Raw genomic sequence first — 14727 nt, 5'->3', positions numbered from 1 at the left:
TATAAGCTAATTTAAGCACAAATTAAAATAATTGATTTTGTCGTTTCTTTTAAATATTATGCAATACATGACTTTCTTAATGAAAAAAATATATATTGTAATTCATAAAATTAAGTTTTCTAAAACGTGTTATAAAAGATTTGCTAAAATGGGTTGACATATATAGTCGAGTCTTTCATCTAGACTTATTAATTATTTCTGACCTGAATTTGATTCTTAATTTTTTTATTTATTGATAAACGAAATGTAAATTTCACTTTCCATTTTCGTGAGCTAGGTGTTTTGTCTCCTATATATCCTTAGTTATTTACGTCATCATAACTTTGTACGATAATTTTAAACACCACGTACACTTAATTTCTTTTAGGATCTATTACATTAATGAGCTTAAATTTTCTGCATGTAAAGTGCAAAACAATATACATTTACAAATTCCAAAACAAAAAACAAAAAAATCACATCAGAGTAGCAGAGTAGTGTATGAGAAACTCATCAATAGCATATAGGTTTAAATGTATTTTTAATTATTTTATTTTGCTTAAAATAAAATTTTATTCTCTTATTTTTAAAATCAATTTTTTTGTCTTTTTACGAACCAATTTTTAAAAGTTTGTTGTCTCTACTATTTTTGATGATGTCCATTCTTATTAACTTTTTTGTTATTAAATTTTATTTATATATTAAAATATTAAAAATCATGTAATTTTATTTATGTATATTAAAATATTTAAAATTAGAATTAATTTTTCAAAAAAGTATTTAAAATTTATTTATCATATTTTCTAATACTTTAAAATGTTAAAATATTTATATAAAATAGATAAGATTTTATCAATTTTTTTTTTAAATTTAATACAATATTTCATATTTAAATTTATTACATTATTAATATTATTTAATATTTATATTATTTATAAAATAAAATAAAATATCTAAAATAAGATTTAAAATTAAAATATTTAAAATTATTTGTTTATCCGAAAATAATTTAAATCTTTTAATTATTTAAAATTTTACTTATTTTCAATTTTAATTTTTATTATTTATTTTATTTTTAATATAAAATTTATATTTTAATTTTTTAATATAAAATAAATGAAATTTTAATATTTTATTTAAATAGTTTAAAGTTTTCATTTTTTTTTTGGATAAAGTAAAAAATAATATAAATACTTTTATTTTAAATATATAAATAAGATAAATATTAAATAGTATTAAAATGTAATATATTTAAATATAAAATATAATATTAAAATATTTAAAATAAAATAAGTATTTTTAAAAAATATTTTATATAAATATTTTAATATTTTAAATTATTAAAAAAATTTAAATAAGATAAATAAATTTTAAATATTTTTTTCAGATTTTAATTTAGTTTTAAATATTTTAATATATAAATAATGTAGTAACAAAAATAAATTAATGAGAGTACTACATTATCAAAAATAGTTGAGACAAAATAAAATACCAAAAAATCGGTTTAGAAATGAGGGAGGGGTGTAGGGATGGCAATTAGACCCATACCCAATGGGTACCCGCAAAAAAAAACCCACAATGGGTAGGGTAAAAACCCGCATAATGGGTATGGCCATGGGGACGGGTAATTACCCGCAAAATTAAGCGGGTATGGGTGCGGGTACGGGTACTATAGTACCCACCCCGCCCCGCACCCGCACTTATATAAATATATTATTTATTTATTTAGTTATTTATTTATTATATTAGTATTTAGTTTAATTAATTGTTTTCTTGTATATTTTAACATCTATTAATATCATTAGACCATTACAATATTTATAATTGAAACATAAACGTTTGCAAAATTTTTAAGAATCTGATTATGATAAATAGGTAAATAATTGTGATTTTATAACTAATAATTATATCTTATTAATCGTGACTTTATAATTATACTTGCAACTTTGTATCAATTATCTCAGATAATATTATCATATGACTTGCAACTTCACAAAATATTATTATAGATATTTAAATATGTATTGTAACGAGTGTTCATTTGAAATGTTGAATCAGAAAATATTTTGATTTATAATATTTTATGATTGGATTTAAGATATTTGAATAATTTTTAAATTTAATCACAATAATATCATTTATTTTTTTTTGTTTAATATATATAGATATGTACATTGATATTGGTATGCGGAGAGCATTTAAATATTTTAATATGAATAAGGCTTTTAAATAGGCTTCCAGGCCAGGCTTTTAAAAAGGCCAGGCCAGACCGGAAAAAAAACCTATGATAGGCCGTAGGTCAGGCTTAGGCCTAAAAAATTAATCGTAGGTCAGGCTCAGGCCTTGCAAAGCCTGGCCTGGCCTGGCCTATTCCCACCCCTCCGCACCCGCACTTATATAAATATATTATTTATTTATTTAGTTATTTATTTATTATATTAGTATTTAGTTTAATTAATTGTTTTCTTGTATATTTTAACATCTATTAATATCATTAGACCATTACAATATTTATAATTGAAACATAAACGTTTGCAAAATTTTTAAGAATCTGATTATGATAAATAGGTAAATAATTGTGATTTTATAACTAATAATTATATCTTATTAATCGTGACTTTATAATTATACTTGCAACTTTGTATCAATTATCTCAGATAATATTATCATATGACTTGCAACTTCACAAAATATTATTATAGATATTTAAATATGTATTGTAACGAGTGTTCATTTGAAATGTTGAATCAGAAAATATTTTGATTTATAATATTTTATGATTGGATTTAAGATATTTGAATAATTTTTAAATTTAATCACAATAATATCATTTATTTATCGATTTTTTATAGTTAAAGTATGGGTAATGGGTATGGGTACGGGCACTTAAGTACCCAGAGGGTAAGGGTATGGGTATTAAAGTTGATACCCAAGAGGGTACGGGCACGGGTATGGGTATTTTTTTAAATCGCGGGTATGGGGACGTGTACTTTAGTACCCTACCCAAACCCTACCCATTGCCATCCCTAGAGGGGTGTTGGTGATGGTGGAGCTTGAATAAATACTTTAGGGTTGTTGGATTTTTAAATTTTTAATTGAAAAATTGAATATAATATTTTATTGTATATTAGAATTTTAGGATGGAAATCTGCGATGTAACCACAATTTTTTTTTTTCAAATACAATTACAAAAGAAAAACAAATTAGACTAAGAAGTCACATATGTTAACTAATTGTGGAGTTATGAGTATAATTAATTGGTTTGGTTCGTATGTTTGGAGAGGAAGAAAAATATAAATAAAAAAGATACTTAGTTTGATTGAGTTTTTATCACAAAATTATACTTATTGATGAATAAGATATCTGATTTAGTTCAATCAGGTTGACCTTAATAAAAATTAACATACTTATTTTTAAAATATAAAATTCTTTTTTTAACAGTAAAGTTTTTATACTATTAAAATAATTACGTAAATACTTTTAAACTACAATGAGAAAATAATATGTAAATAATTAAAAAAAAATTAAATACAACGCATATTTAAGATAACACTATTAATATAGTCTAATGATTTTATTCAGATATCAATGGTGAATTTTAAATGAAGTAAAATCAGACTCAGATTAAACTGGAACTCAGAAGAAGAAAAAAATCAAATTAATTGATTTTGATTTTTTTTTTAATTTATCAAATCATTAATTTGATTTTTATATCTCTAGACGAAACTAAAAACATATACAATTGAAATTTAAATTAAAAAATGTAATATATTTTTTAATTAGTATTTTTTGTAATAATTTTATAGGTTACTTTTTTTAAAAAAAATTATTCAGGATATTGGGATGGCTGTGGCCACCTATGTCTCCCACCAAGATCCGATAGTGGAGGAGACTAAGTTCATGTTAAGTAAACTAGAGAACAAAAAATGCATTTAAGTCTAATATGTATTTAGACAAAAAATACATAATTATAATGACTACGCAACTTTAAAATACATAGGAGTTCTATAAATTACAATTATCCTCTATGAAATTTCATATTATAAAAAATGTTCAATAATTTTTTTATTGTCAATATTATCAAATATATTATTATTTATATGTGTAACTAACAAGTCATTCAGATGTTCATCTTCTATATAACTGCACGTTCTATTGTTCACAAAATTCATATTATAGAAACATATTTAATAGTTGTATTTGTCACATAAAATAAACACTACCTTTATATTTAAATATATCACTAGATACACAAATATATAAGGTATTATGAGAACAAACTTAAAATAAATTATTAGTATTATTAAAATGATTTTTTATTTTCTCATGATAAAAAATAAAATTACAATTCTTAGTTTGATATTCAACCAATGCCTATTAGTGGATAAATAAATAAATTAATCTAACAAAATCTATCTTAATATATGAGTGGGAAAGTAAACTAAATTATAGATGGTATTTGAGCAAGCCAACCATCATAATCTATGAAAGATGATAAAGTAAAATCATTTAGGTTTAAACTACTTGGTTGCTTCTCCCAAGTAACACGGTTTTTTTTATCGGCTCCTGGTCCTGTGCAATTAACTTCTACAAATGTGGTATTAAATCTGCATAAAATTATAAACATATTAAGAAAAAAAGTTATAAATAACAAAAACATATATTGAATATGTTAATATAAAAATTAAATATTTTATAGAAATATATAATGGTTTAGGTTTTTATATAAAACATAGAGGATAATTGTATTTAATTATATTTTTTTAGGAAGAACATATGTAAATATTAGTAAAAAAAAAATAGAAGTATGAATTTAAACTTACTCTTGGCCACCTTTTAAATTCCAAATATTCCATCCTTCGGGAGTTACTATAGAAGAAAAGTATGTTTCCCAAAATATAACTCTTGCGTAAAGGCTCCAAGGTCTTCCAAGATGCACTTGACCTGTTCCAACAACAGACCCTCCTCTAAAAACAAAACCGTTACTATCTTCTGCTGAATCTCTTCTATGTGCTGTCACATAACCGGGAATCTTTCTTCTGTTTCCTGGTGCCGCATTTATCACACAATTCTACAAGTATAATTCCATCCCAAAAATCAACGCTTCATTTAAATAATTATATGCAATCAAAAATAGGACTCTATTTGTATACATTATATATTACCTCAAAATAACTTTGGCCTGAACCAAAAATAAAGTCTATTTCTCCTTGAATAAAACAATTTTTAAAGTAAGAGCGTCCAACTGCTGCAAGTAATGTATCTTGATAACCAATAAAACTACAGTCGAAGATGGCAGATTTGTCACCAGCTAAATTAGTTGCAACTGCGGGTCCGTTCTCTAAATCATATGTGTTCTACCATTATACAAAAACTGCATTAGAAACATCTATAGACTTATTAATTTTGCTACTCTATTCATCTATTGTATTTTTACCTTGAATGTAATGCCACTCAGAACAACATTAGGTGGAGATGAAATTAATGTAGCGCTCATAAATGTACCATTGCTTTGAAATGAATCGTCGTAAGTAATAGTTGTGATATTGATACCTGATCCTTTTAAAATAATACATGGCTTTTCCTTAGGTATTTGAACTTTTTCTCTACACAATTTCAATTAAAATGTGAAAATATAATAATTAATTTAACAATTAATATAAACTTAAAATGTAACGATAGTTGAATTTACTTTATATATTTCTTATATCAAATATAGAAGTAAAAAAACTTACTTGTATACACCTGGATTTATTTTAATCATAACCCAATTTGCATTTGAACTTTTTATAGAATCAATGGCTCCTTGAACTGTTATAAATGCTCCTTTTCCTTGTTGGTCAACAATAATAGTACTTGCAATTTTATTTCCACCGCAATCTATAGCACTGCCAAGATAAAAAAAACTAATTAACAATACTAAAGAAAACATCGTCATTAGTGGTGCTGGTGGCAACAATTTTGTTATGTTTAACTACAATGAGAGTAATATCTTGCCGTATAAATACACTTAAAAAGATATGCAACTTTTATTCTTGATCTCTTCTCCCTTGATTGTTGTTAAATAATAAACCAAATTAATTAAAGATCATATATGATCCTTTTCCTAATTACTTTTTTTGATTCAATTCTTAATTACTTTTAAAGAATCTTTTATATATGTTTTTAACGTGGTTAAACTTTCAATAAATAATATTTACAAACTTACACACGATAACGGACATCAATCCCTCACTTTTTTCCTTATTAATCATCGATGGATCCAACCAATTCCGATTAAATGTGGTTTTGAATTCGACTGATTGATTACATTTTTATATATTTTTTTTGTATCTTAATATGTTTATATTATGTTTATATTATGTTTATATTTTTATATATTTTTTTTGTATCTTAATATCTTAAATGTTTATATTCCTTATAATTACATTTTATATATTTTTTTTGTAACTTAATATGTTTATATTATGTTAAATAATATATTACAAATCAAATAACATAAATATATATTTACATGTAATGCACTAAAATTAATATTACCATGTGACGAAAATCAATTATGTTTGGAATTTGTAACATATGAAATATTTAAAAAAATATTTTATAAAACTAATAAGTATATTCTAAAATAACTATAAATAATAGATTACTATATTAATATAACATCTTATATTAGTAATAAAATAAATAAGTATTAAAGTTTACATATACAACTTAATTTAGTTTCAAAATATAAATAAAATTTGATCAGTTTTTATTCGTTTTCACAAAAAGAAGTTCCAATTTTTAGGATCGATCGCTTATTTCCGTTTTTAGGATATATTTTCTTCAATTTGAATGTGACCATATTTTTTTTTAACTCAATACCTTTTTTTTTATATAGAAAATATTAATATGATCAGACCTAAATATACTTCCATGTAATTTCTCTATTCCAACCAAATAAACAAATAATTAATATAAATTTCTTATTGTGTGCAAGGTTTCTAGAAAAACCGTTTACAAGATAACTTGTATCTAATTCAAGTAAGGATCTTCTTGAATCTAAAAAACATATTTATTTTCATGACATTATAATTCTAGCTCGATTTAATCCTTTGATTCATGACATAACATTGGCTCAAAAAATGGAAAACTATTTTCCTCCTCATAGATGTTTCTGATTAAATTTTGAAGCAAACACATTTCCTTATTATTTATATATATGCATTTTTTATAAGGAAATATTTTATTCAACTGAGTACAATGGAGATTATATATGATGATGGTTTGTTTATATATAGCCTATTACATCACGTGGGAAAAAATTATTTGGAAATAAATTGTTGACTATGAAAATTTATATAATGCTGAAGAATATATTAAATATCATCTATACTAAGATTATTTAGGATTGATTTGAAGTATAATTCTTACGTGGGAACCTCTCGGCGATTAATCGTTGTGAAATGTATATATATATATATATATATATATATATATATATATATATATATATATATATATATATAATATATTAAGGTAGAAAAATGGTTGCAACGACATTACCAGAGAGAGGAGGGAAAAAAGAAAAGCTGCTTTGAAGTGCAAAAAGATGAACAAGAATGATTTTGGATTCGAAGAAAGAAATAAAGAAACATAAGAAAATAAAAATGGAATTTATTTATTTATTTATTTATAATATAATAATAATAAGATATTATTGATTTATTTTTGTACAGAAAAATAATAAAATAATTATAATTACCTTTTTAGAGGGAGAAGGAGGAGGGAAAGGGATTTTTTGGGAAAAGAATGGAGGGAAGTCTGAGTCACGCAGTGAAAAAAAGTGAGAAAATGATGGATGGTTTTGAAACAAAGAGTTATATATATATATATATATATATATATGTATATATATATAATAATGCATATATTGATTTCAGAAGTTTTGAAAATTATCACTTTTAAAATATTCAAAAATTTTCAAATGATAATTTTTAGAATTTTCGAAATTTTTGAACAATTCGAAACTTCTGAAATAGAAAATTATAGAATTTTTGAAATTTTCAAACAATTCAAATCTTTCAAAATAGGAAAATTTTAAAACTTTCCATATTTGAAAACTTTCAAAACTAAATTTGAAAAATTTTGAAATTTTCAAAACTTAATCCTTATTTCTAAAATTTACAGATTTGAAAACTTTCTAAATTTTTGACATGTAATTTTGATAATTTTAAACTTTCGAAACTATCAATTTTAAAATTTATTATAAATAATTAAAATATAAAATTATCTTTTAATGTATCTTGTGGGAATGACATGTTTATGTATGGGGATGTAAGGTAGAATCATCTCTATTTAAACATATTGGACCAAAGACTACAAGATTATTCTATATAAAATACTACACATGAAAAAATGTTATATTCTTTTCAAAAAAAATTATTCAATTTAATGTTAAACTCTCTTTTATATATTGAATTAATTCAAAGCTAAAAGTTAATATATGACATCAAACATATATATATCATTACTAAATATTTATTATCAATGTTTGCACAAATGATCATTTTATTACTATTTCATATTTTATTTAAACTCTGTCCCTTAAATTTTTAATGTCAAACTTTTGATATTAAAAATAATTAAATTCAACATATATTAATATATACATTATCAAATTTTTGTCATATTTGATATAAATTTTTATTTCTAATAATAAAATTATTAAAATTTATAATTTATTATTTAAATTATCATGTTTAAACTCCGTGCAATGCATAAACTAATCTACTCTAGTTTAATTTAAATAATAAACGTAATAATAATAATAAAAAAATAAAATAAACGCAAGCATGTAATTTTGTTCATTAATGTGTTTATCTCTTCTTTGCTGGATATTCCATGTATAAGGTTTGTACTAAGATTTTTTTGTTGATGAATGTGCTCTTAATAGCTTTATACATATCACCATACACATATGACATTAAGTAAGTGGTTTTTCTTTCATGAACGTGCTCTTAATAGCTTTATACACGCCACCATACACATAACTTAAGCAAATGATGGCCTTTCACAATGTCAATAACTTTTTATAGGAAAAAAAGAGAGAAATTTTAATAATAATAATAATCATAATACAAAAAAAATAACGTAGAAACTCCAAATCAGATAAAATACTACGACTTTTATCAAATGACAATAAGAAAATAATACCATTTGTAAATTGTTACAATACATAGACTTCTCTCAAGCTCTCCATGACCTCCAGTACACCCACATTATCCAAAATAAATATTTGAATTATATCTTACAACACTCTATCACAAGAGTATAAGACAAAAAAAAAATTATATATAAATTTAAATTGCTTATGACTGATGTGAGTTCTAATTGAAAACTAAAACCATGTGTATAGTCTAGAACTCCATTTTTCTATACAATTCAAACAATGTGATATTATTTCACCGTATAAAGTTTCAATCAACTCTAACACAATTCTCACAACAATCTTAACATCATCCCAAAATCTAGAATCAAAGACAACATCAATGAAATCACTAGCGCCTTTAGATCTCTATAGTTTTTAAACTCAACAAAATTAAGTAATGGTAATTACCAAAGCTTGAAGATCATGTTGGTGTTTGTGAATACTCTTCAATGCAATTAAAATTGTGGAAAAATATATTGGACCACGACGTATAATTTATGCCCATCCTTCGTTCCTCCTCTTAGAATCGGCCCAAGGCATGATAAAGCCTAAATCAAATTTAAATATGAGACCTTAGAATAAAAAACTATTCCTTTTGTCCCAAAAAAAAAAGCGAAAAAAATAGATGTATTTGGTCCAAATATGAAACTAAACCACTTGAAACTATCATATTTTGACAATCACAGCTCAAAAAACCTATCACACTCCACCATTAAAAGTATACTCCACTTAAAGCTAAATAACTTCAAGAATTTCCACTTGATGGTAAACCACTTTAAAAATTTCCACTTGAAGCCAAATCAATTCAAGAGTTTTCGCTTGAAGCTAAAACACTCCAATAATTTTCACTTGAAGCCAAATTAATCACTCCAATAATTTCTTCAACATGTCGAAAAGCAAGTTGAAAATTTATGATGCAAATTACATGTTGGCTTTCTAAGGAAGTTCTTTAGGTATCGACATAATATCATAACACAATTTGCATCAATGTCAACCAATATCCATGTGATAATCAACACCTTGTGTAATCACGATTTGTATCCACATATCCTTCACTTGAATTTTACATAAGCCTAAATTGATAATTCTATCAATTTTCTCTATGCCAAACTTCACAGCTGAGCTTGACATACATAATGAAAACGTGCATCAAGTAGGTTAATAGGAAAGATAGATGAGTCACAAATGACGACTTAACAACCAAATATTTCATAGCAGAACCTTTCCAAACAACACTTTTCTAGTATCACCTTTCTTTTTTGATGTGGAAGATCAAACAATGTTGCAATCATATATTTCTTTGAATTGAACCAAAAACTTTGATACCGAATGTTGCTAATCAAATTTGTTTGGTTCAAGTATCAATGGTTAATTCGCACATCAACTATTAATGTGCTAAATATTAGATATATAAGAGATATGACTCATATACCAATTTCCTTAAGATTTTGGGTAGAGATGTTGTATCAATGTCTCGTGTAATTCTGAAATTTTTTGCCTATTTTTGCTCTCGCACCTCGAAGTACCCAATAGGAAGTATAAGAGCCCTGGTTGGTGTAGTTAGTAAGCGGTTCCATTGGTGTAACAATTGTGCAAGTATAAGATGTGATATAATCACATTTGAGGGAGATATTGTTAGTGTAAGTGGTTAAGTCTTGCATCGACTATAAATGAACTAAATATTATATGTATAAAAGAGATGACTCATATATATGTTGTCTTAAAGTGTATTTGGAAGGAGCATTACAAAGTGGTTAGTTCCTCAATTGTCATGTTATTTTAGAAGACTGACTTAGAGGATTAGGTGGTTTGTAATTCAACGTATTTGAATTAGTGAATTAAAGCCTTCTGAATGAGGGGACTGGATGTCGCCAAAATATTGGTGAACCAAGATAAATCTATGTATTTTGCTTTCATTATTTGTTGCCTTTGAACCCGGTTGCTTCTATTCCAAGTAAGTCATTAAAACTGAACCTATTTTTTAATAAATTATCAAAAAGTTATCAATTTTTTCAAACACAATTCAACCACCCTTATCGTGTTTGCACCTTTCTATAATTGTGACCATTTTCCTCTGTAAGGTAGGTCTTGTCATTACCACAATCGATGTCCCATTTGCTCTTCTCTTACTGTTGTTTCATTATTGAAACATCATCATATCATATCGTAACATTTTCAATCAAAACAATCCATATCATGACATTATGTTCATCAAACATTCCTTATTATCAATCCAATTTCAATTTAATTGACTAGCTTTAAGATAATTGCCTAAAAAATAGTACATAAAAAGTTTTTTCTAGGTCAGAGGAAATTCCTCGTTAAAGGGGAGTCCTAGTCAAAGGAAAATCCCCGTCATAGGGAAGTATCAATCATCATAAGAAGTTCTAGAAAGAGGGAAACCTCAGTCAAAAGAAGTTCTATACAGAGGAAAGTTTTAGTCAAAGGAAGTTCCAAATAGAGGGATGTTTAAGTTAGAGGAAGTTCCAAATAAAGGGAATTCTCAGTTAGAGGAAGTTCCAAACAGATGGAAGTTTCAGTTAGAGGAAGTTCCTAAGAGAGCCGAAATAAGATGTTTAGAGAGAAGTTCCAACCATAAGCAACATATAATGTTCAGAGGTAAATTTCAGGCACAATCGAATTAGAATGTTTAGAGACCATATACGACAATTCACAAACCTTCAATTCAATAGCAAACCAGAATGAACATAACATACATACATAATGAATGAATTCTTGAAAAATGAAATGAAAGTGCCAACAATACCTACATGCAAAACCTTACAATTTTTCTCATTCTCAATTTCAAAACTCCAGAAATGAAATCTTCAACTGAAAAAAGTTGTTGAAATCAACCAAAGAACCCACATGCAACATTAAAAATAAGTTATACTAGAAAAAGAATTCACATTCTTTGACAAGGAACAATTCATTTCTAGCTCATATTACTTATGTCTCTAGTTAGATGGATTGAATGTGAAATTTCCAAATTTGATCTTTATCTTATTTTGGTGGCTCTTTGGGGTACAAATTATACTAAAGATGAAGAAAAGATATGCAAGAGGTTAGATTGAAGAGAAAGAAACTCTGAAGTTTGCTGCCATAGAAGGAAGTTTGGTGAAGTAGGGAGAAGGAGAATGAGGTGGATGATGAAAGTAACAGAATAAGAGAGTAAACATTAGTGTTGAAAGTTTAGTATTTTAGTGTCTTGATCTAGGATATGCAATGGGTAGTTCCTCCATTTTTAAGAAAGAAAAAAAGAATGCACAAGAAAGAAGGGGGGAACATGTGGTAAGAGATAATGAAAGAGTTGGATTGACGATGAAGGAAATCAGAAAGTGTGTATGAGTTGTGTGTGACATATAAGCAACAAGGAAATGAGAAGAGTAGAATACATGCACCACTATATTGTTAAATTAATAAAGACTAAATATTCACTTTAGTCTTAGAAAAATATGGAGATCTAATTTAGTATTTGAAAAAAATAAAAGTAATTTTTGTCCTTCAGAAAATCAACTTAGAACACGTTAGTCCCTATATTTTTTACAAGTAATTTCATATAAGAGCAAATGAAAAGAAATTATGATAAAAAAATATGTGTCTTTATAAAAAATGTCCTTAAAAAAATAGATACGATAAAAAAATAAAAATAAAAATTTAATAACAATCAATAAAGAATTATAAAACATAAAAAGAAAAATAAAGAGAATAAATATATTACATAAATTTTGTAACAATCAAAGAAAATGTTTCAATTTAATAAATTATAAATATTATATTTTTTTTCTCTATATATTTTCTATTTTTCATTAATTTGTCCTTTTAATTGTATCTAATTTTTTGTTTAAAGACATTTATGTCATTTTATGAAAAAAAATTAATTTTTATTAGATTTTAATTTATATGCACTAGTAGTGTAAAATTATTATACATTATCATCCAATAAGAATTCAGATTTTTGACAAATCAGCATAAAACATTTTAATTCAATTAAAATTAAAAAAAACCTCAAAATAATCTTAAATAGGTAATCCAATAACTCTTATCACTATTTTTCATTGAATGAATACTATTATTATGGGTAGTGTTTTCTATTCCTTCAAAATAATTTAAGGGCTTGTTTGTTAACAGTGTTAAAAAAAAAGTGATTTTTGTGATAAGTAATTTATAAATTAAGTTTTAGAGATTTTTAAAAATGTTCAACCTCTTTTGCTTTTGTTAATTATAATGAAAATAATTTTAAAACAATAAAATTATAAAAAATTATTTTAAATAAAAATTATTCAAAATATATCATTTGAATCAGTTTTTAAATATTTTTCTCTCTTCATATTACCGTTTTTCTTAAAAAAAAAACTATAATAAGTGATTTTTTTAAAATGTTAGTGATTTTTTAAAAAAGTTATTTTTCACAAAGAAAATGTAACAATGGGACTCTAAGTTGAGATGGTAAAGACTAAACTATCCTGGTTTAATTTTGTTAAGGACTAAAAATTCCCTTTGTTTTTTTAACGATTCAATTGAGTTGGATCTCTCTTTTTTACTCCGAATCTCATAAATTAAAATGAGTTTTTACTCATTAATAAATTACATTTATACTATTTAAATTATTATTTTTTATTTTAAAAAATAATACTTATTTAAAATATTAAAATTAATTTTTTTTTTTGTAAAAAATAGAATCTGTTTTTCTAAAACTAGTTTTTTTAAATAATAAAATGAAATCAGTTTTAAAAAAAATAACAAACAATATTATTCTAAAATAATAAAAAAAGTACCTATTTTATAATAATAAATAAATGATATATTTCTTTAATCAAATGATTTTTTATTAAAAATAAATTTTTTGGTTTGTACTACAAAAATTTTGTTTAAATATATTCTTGTTCTTATAAGTCACGTGTTTTATTTATTTTATTTTATATCGTTTCCTTGTTCAAACAATTTGCAATTTTGTTAATTTTATAAAAAATTGTTACAATTTTAATTAAATTTCTCTATATTAAAATGTAATCTAAAATTCTAATACTTTATAAAAAATATTATGTGAGAAAAATATTATTAAATAAATTGAATTTTATTATTTTATTCAAATAATAAATTTTGAAAATGAACGAATTTAATTACTTTATTTAAACAATAAATTTTTAGGATGAAGTGAATTCAAATGAATCATTTGAAATCCTTTATTCAAACACACTTTTAAAGTTTTAGATCAACATATAGGGTCAAAATGTCTCATAATCCTAGAATATTTAACTGTTTTTGCTTCCATATTATTGGACTCCCAAACAGAAAATATCAAGGGAGCCTAAGGATTAGGGATTTCTTTTTTGTGTTTGTATAAATCGTGACTCAGGCGAGATAAGATAATACAATGAACAATAAAACTCTTTTTTTAGTTAAACTAAAAAAGACTCTTATAATCTGAATCAAATATTTTTATGTTTAAATGGTTTCTTCAAACCAAATTCTCCTCAACAATATAATAAATAAAATAAATAAACTACCCAAGCATTAAGCAATATATAACAAAAAATGGTGTCACATGATAT

The 14727-nt window shown here is 24.3% G+C and overlaps 1 pseudogene; it reads right to left on the bottom strand.

Moving 5' to 3' along the window:
• Window positions 1-4420: 4420 nt before the first annotated feature.
• On the bottom strand, window positions 4421-5933 carry LOC101494706 (putative pectinesterase 10; annotated as a pseudogene).
• Window positions 5934-14727: the final 8794 nt, after the last annotated feature.

The sequence above is a fragment of the Cicer arietinum genome, chromosome 6, assembly GCF_000331145.2.
Source record: "Cicer arietinum cultivar CDC Frontier isolate Library 1 chromosome 6, Cicar.CDCFrontier_v2.0, whole genome shotgun sequence".
Taxonomy (NCBI): Eukaryota; Viridiplantae; Streptophyta; class Magnoliopsida; order Fabales; family Fabaceae; genus Cicer; species Cicer arietinum.
This window is presented reverse-complemented; position numbering and strand designations above follow the sequence as displayed.